The sequence below is a fragment of the Hippocampus comes genome, unplaced genomic scaffold (genome assembly GCF_001891065.2).
Source record: "Hippocampus comes isolate QL1 unplaced genomic scaffold, H_comes_QL1_v1.1 scaffold322, whole genome shotgun sequence".
Taxonomy (NCBI): domain Eukaryota; kingdom Metazoa; phylum Chordata; class Actinopteri; order Syngnathiformes; family Syngnathidae; genus Hippocampus; species Hippocampus comes.
Genome location: NW_017805137.1, coordinates 1,257,647 through 1,263,266, shown reverse-complemented (window position 1 = coordinate 1,263,266; position 5,620 = coordinate 1,257,647).

Here is a 5,620-nt window from a genome sequence, read left to right as displayed (position 1 = left end):
ATATGTTTTGGTCATAGCACAGTACCGCTTTTATTGTCCATAAAGGGCAAAAAATACGAAGAAAAAATAAGAACTATATGTGTATGTATAGCGCTGATGCCACTGAACATTTTCAGCGGTTGAAAGTAAAAAAAATATTCTGGAATAACTTAGGGTAATATTTTTACAATTTTTGTAAAATGTGTATGTTGCGTTATTTAAAATTATTTACATCGCCTACAGCACAAGGGTGAAAGGTGACACCAAGCTACCGAATGTTTTGTTTCGTGTTTTTTTTTTTTAAAGGCAGATAACCAAAATGAGTACAACAGGGTTTTGACAAACTCGCCACAAAACAAGACAAATATCAAAGTCAAAATGCTGCAAACTCCTCCAAACAATCCGACCACCCTTCCTTCATTATCTGCAAATTAACCCTCTTTGGCCTCATTTCCGTCAGCATTTCTTTCTTTGTGTGAACTCTGAAACATTCACAGCCCTCAGTGATGGCATAACAAGAAAGCTTCTATTTCCTCTCACACGCACGCACGCTTACACACACAAAGAGCAGTAAGACGGAAACAGCTGAAGGCTAATAGGGTAGATGAGGATCATGAGGTTGCAGTTTGGTTTTGGGTCAGTGTTTGGCAGCTGCGAGACAAAGATACCATTAAAACGATTCCTTGTGGCCCTCAGCTTGTTGAACAAATGTTACATTTGATAAGCAGAGATGCCTTGTGATTCCATCAGTTCTCAGTTCGGAATGCAGGACCTATTTTATGGCACTTCATGCCCATCATATTCCCAAGACTCGGGTATTTTTAGTGTGTATGTTGCAGGTACCGCAATGCAGCACTGAGTAAGAGATATATGTTTACCTGAAAAACAGGTTCACGTGATAAAACAGCAGAGCCAGCCACACAGTTGACTGTCATTCATCAGGTCTTGATGGCTATTCACAAAATGTACCCTAACCAAAAATTTTTGCTTGTTTTGTCCCAATCTTCCATACAAGCAAAATCACAGCTCTAACTTCTTTGTCTTTCTCCACCTTGAATTTCCCTAAATCCGTCTTTGGATCAATACTGTCGTGTGAGTCCTAAGTGGATATAAAGATGGTAAAGACATCAATATGACTAACGCATAGCAATGAAATGAAGAAACATTGTTACATCCAGTACAATATTTGAAAATTGAAATTCTTTCCAAACCAGTTGAAGAACACATTATTTTGAAAATTTGAGCCACTTCATGTATCCAAAAAAAATCCACATCCTATTCAAATGGAGACGCTAGACTGCACAGACACAACGAAACGACTCACGTCGCAAAGTCAACGTCATTTTACTGCTCGAATCTCTGCAGCACAAGATAATGATACACAGCGGCAATAAACTAATTTTACACGTATCTTTGACTCAACAATGAGATCTAAAATACTCAAACATATGACATCTGATCGCAGGTGACTCAGGCTTGAACCGTGGTCTTACACTGCTCTCTACCGAGTACTTTTCGTTTGAACGTTAAACCAAAAGATGAGAGAGAAAATAGATTTAAAGTACAAAAAAATAGATACTCTGAAAAGTCTTGATGAAATAAATAAAACACACACCACTGTGATCGCACTCAGTTGGCATCACATGTACTGAATATAATAATGAAGTAATTGTCTCATGTTCATACAGTGTCTCACTTTAAGATCATACATGTCTAATTCATCCATTTTTTTTTCTTGCGCTTGTCCTCATTGAGCCATACCCGTACTTTCAAGATGAGCGAGCGAAGCATTACGAACTGTTCCTGGGGCCTGGCTTGTCACCAAAAGAGACAGAGACTTTTCTGTCCGTGCCCCGAGGCTTTGGAACTCCCTCGAGGGAGATTTTAGGCGGGCAAATTCAGTGTCTGCTTTTAGAGTTTTTCTCGATTGCTAAGACAGATTTTTCAGAAGCTGCTCTCCTTTTTTGTAAACAAAAAACCCGATTTTCAAGCTACATCCACAAAACCCCAGACTCTTCTTCTAAAACCAAACTTTCACTTCAAAAACAGTTTAATCGGTGCCCAAAAGTGACCTCCCAGCTCAAATCAATTCAATCATTGCTCAAAACTGAACTCTAAACTCAAAACGATTCAATCTGTACTCAAAACTGAACCCTCGCCCCAAAAACAATTCAATCTGTGCTCAAAACTGAACCATGTTGTGAAATGGTGCCCCGAATCAATCAAAATCAAAAACACGACTGAGCAGTCAAACTACACAGAAAAAGAGAAAACACGACACTCAAAATATGAAGCCCGAGAAATAAATATTTATTCTTCACTGTAGGCTAAATGCATATTGCAGTACAAAATATTTGTGCATCGCAACAAAGAAAAATGTCCCCAAAAAACAGAACTCTTGTACAATACAAAAACAAATCTTCTGCATTTAGCACATGTATACAGCAAGCCAAAAATAAAGTACGAAAATATACATCAAATGCTAGCCAACAAACTGACTAACCCCGCATGACAATATTCCAGTACTTGGCACAGTGATGTACTGAAACATATATTGAAGTGTACTGTGGGACAATTTTTAGTCGTCATACAGTAATTGCTGTCAGTATATACATAAAAAAAAAAAAAAAAAGCTTATCTCTTTTCTAAATCTTTGGATTATGATGGACACAGTGAATCAGCAAATGTTTGGTTGTTATTCTTTGTCCAGCTTCCCCTCGTGCGCATATAACTCAAATGTGGAACGTGTCAGCTCCATTTTGATGTTACTTTCCAGAATGAATACAGAAATGGATTTTTACATGCTTTAATATGAGTATTTTGACCAGTTATTCAGTCTCAGCTGGCCATCAATTCACATTCCACTGGAAAATGCTGCTCCCGTATCTCATGCGTGACGCTTCTTTTCAGTTCCCTATTGAAAGAAGTTATATTGAGAAGATGAAGACGAACTAATTACAGAGGAACTTCATGAATACAACCTTTCCATCCAATTACACTTATTTGAGTTGCTGAAATGCCTTCAAGGGCAATAGACTCGGCTGACAAGGGCAGCTTTTGATTTGAATAATCTTCAGTTTACTTTATGCTGATCAGAGGCCAAGACAAGTATAATAATGTCAATGGTTTCACTAATACACCTTTTTTTTTCAGACTGAGCACAAATACAACTAACAACTTACATTCGAGTCCTCGATAATGCCATTATGTCATTCAATTGTGATGAAAATATCTTTTACTTCACAATTTTAATGCTGTTAAAATATTGTTCAAAAACACAAGCTATTTTTGAACATAGCATACACGAAGATTGACTCGGTTAATAAATTCCATGAATAGACGATGTATATATTTGAGTATGTTTTTATTTAGTTCTCACGGAAGCTAAATAGCAATTGGTAAGAATTTTTGAATGAATGTTAAAGTCATTTTCTCCAGTGCTGAACACAAAAAGGGCATATCGGCTCAATCAGCTCAAGCTCCATCCTACGCCTTTTCGATGAGCTGATTCCTTTCCTGTATTGCCTGCGTTTCTTCTGATTGATGCTGATTGGATAAATAAATGAAACAACAAATGAACCAACATGCTTGATGCGGGACAACATGCAAACTCTACACAGGAAGGCAGAAGCACTGCTTTGAACCCTGAACCCGAGCAGAACGCTGTTTCTCATTCAAACATCTCTCCTTCCTTTCCTCCTGCCTTATCCATTCACACACACACATCTCTGTTGATCCCTGTTCAACACACACATGCACTTTTAAGCACATAGTTTCTTCTACAGATGGTTCATCTCCTACAGAGCCACTCTCATCCTCTGTTAGTAATCACAACCACTTGAACACGCACAGCAGAGGTAACAAAAAGAAAACGACAGATGCTTACATTTGTGTGTGTGTGTGTGTGTGTGTGTGTGTGTGTGTGTGTGTGTGTGTGTGTGTGTGTGTGTGTGTGTGTGTGCGTGTTGATGTCGAGGAAGCCGAAACCCAGGTGAGTCCCATTCCTCCCCCCAAACATCCTAGCATCGCACACAGTGACAGATAAAGAGAAAAAGTGAGCGAGATTTTTCCTGTCTACATCCAGCTGTGAGAGCTTCCCTCTCTTCTCCTCCCCCTCTCGCTCCCCTCCCGATACCCCTTGGGATAGAGTGCTCACATGACGGCAGATGGGCGGAATGCATAATGCATCGACTATTTGAGGGGCTGGGAGGGTGTGCGTAGTCTTCTGGGAGTGGGCTGTGCAATCGTTATAGATCTAATGGTTGTGCACTGTTCCAATCTCATTTGAAGTGCAAAAAGCCAAATGAGTGTGAAGCGTTGCATTACTCATGCTCTGTGCGCTCGGGCTGACTTGAAGCACACGCGCTCGCTGGTGCGGTCACAACTTTTGACAAGTGTGTATTTTGAAGGACATTTAAAAGGAGCGCTTAAGCGGTTGCGTATGAATCTTTTGTTCTTCACAGACGCGCTCCTTCCGCCTCCCCGCTCATGTAAAGCCACTTTATTTCCCTAATTGCTCTGATTACTGCAAGATGAGGCCTATGTATCATAATGCCGTGTAATTAGTACTCAGTTGTGAACTAACAAGGCTTCCTCAGGCATAGGTAATGGATTTAGGATAGACAAGCTGAGCTGAGGCGTGACTAATACAGCGTGGTACTATAATTAATACCTCCGCCTCTGTGGAAGGAGTTCCTAGACACATTCAGATGCAATATTTCATTTCTGAGTTCTTGTGTGTGTCAGATAATGAGGATACAATTCGCAAATGCTTGCATTGGTTTATACAAACGTCAATGTCGAAAGAGGAGCATGAGGAGAGGGGTGGAAAAAAAACAGAGAACAATGAAGACAAGACAGAACAGGAGAGAGCTGGCAGGTAACGCTTCTCTGGAGATTCATTAGGCTTGTCAGAAGATGCCGGCTGTGAATGTGCTAGCGCAGCAAGCTTCTTGGTGAGGACACACAAGCACATTCAAAACGCACACGAACACTAAGGCAGTTTGGTGCAGGTGTGCAAGGATCTCATCTGCTGACAGGTTGGAATAAAAGAGCCAAGAAGGGGTGGACGGATTTGGAGTCCCGCTGAGAAGACAGCAAGCTGTGTGTCTCCAAATAACTACGGCGGGAATTAACATATCCTGAATGGCATTCAGTTCTGCCTGTCATGGTACGCAGTACGTGCAGTGAAATGTTAGTTTAATGTTGCAATATATTTAAAATGGCTTAGACTGAAGGAAACAAGGAAGAGTGGCTGTTCTTTACGCAAAAAAAAAAAAAAAAAAAAAGATCTTCTCTACCGAGGAAAACTGACTGAAAGTTCCGAAAAAGAAAACATACTGTGCAGTGTGCTTGTTTATGAAACAACAATCACCTCATTTTCAAGGGCAATTGATTAAGGTCAAATGCTCAGTTGAAAAATTACAAGCAGATGATGAAATGATGGAAAACGTCATGCAATGTGCTCGTGCTCGAGTCCTCTGTGTGTGTGGGGGGGGGGGCGGGGTGTGAGTGTGGGTGTGTGTGGGTGTGTTTAGTCTTGGCACAGGGGAGCTGCGGAAATAAATAAATAAATTATGTATATATGTGTGTGTGTGTGTGTGTGTGTGTGTGTGTGTGAGTGTGTGTGTGTGTGTGTGTG